Here is a 681-nt window from a genome sequence, read left to right as displayed (position 1 = left end):
TCTAACCGTAAATTATCATTATTGTTATTATTATTATTTCCAAGGCGGCGCGCTGGCAGAATGGTTAGCACGCCGGGCGAAATGCTTAGCAGCATTTCATCCGTCGCTACGTTCTGAGTTCAAATTCCACCGAGGTCAACTTTGCCTTTCATCCTTACGGGATCAATTGAATAAGTACCAGTTACGCACTCGGGTCGATGTAATCCCCTTAATCCCTTCCTTCAAATTTGAGGCATTGTGCTTCCAGTAGAAAGGATTATTATTATTATTATTATCATCATCATCATCATCATCATCATCATCAAGGCAACGAGCTGGCAGAATCGTTAGCGCGCCAAGCGAAATGCTTAACGGTATTTTGTTCTTGAGTTCAAATTCCGCCGAGGTCGACTTTGCCTTTCAGCCCTTCGGAGTTAATAAATTAAGAACAAGTCCTGGGGTCGATGTGATCGACTGTCCCGCTCCCCACAAATTTCAGGCCTTGTGCCTAGAATACAACGGATTACTATTATTATTATTATTATTATTATTATTATTATTATTATTATGAAGGCAGCGAGAACTGGTCGAATTATTGTGCGTCAGTCGAAATGCTTAACGGCATTTTATCAGTCTATATGCTCTGAGTTCAAATTCTAATGCGTTTGACTTTGCCTTTTATCTCTTTCGGGGTCGATAAAA

At 40.4% G+C, this 681-nt stretch overlaps 1 protein-coding gene across 1 annotated transcript in view; it reads left to right on the top strand.

The window, feature by feature from the left end:
* LOC106867589 (stabilin-2) overlaps positions 1-681 on the top strand; it is a 712318-nt gene that overhangs the window by 680973 nt on the left and 30664 nt on the right. The window lies entirely within an intron of this gene.

Source organism: Octopus bimaculoides, chromosome 24, assembly GCF_001194135.2.
Source record: "Octopus bimaculoides isolate UCB-OBI-ISO-001 chromosome 24, ASM119413v2, whole genome shotgun sequence".
Lineage (NCBI taxonomy): Eukaryota > Metazoa > Mollusca > Cephalopoda > Octopoda > Octopodidae > Octopus > Octopus bimaculoides.
This window is presented reverse-complemented; position numbering and strand designations above follow the sequence as displayed.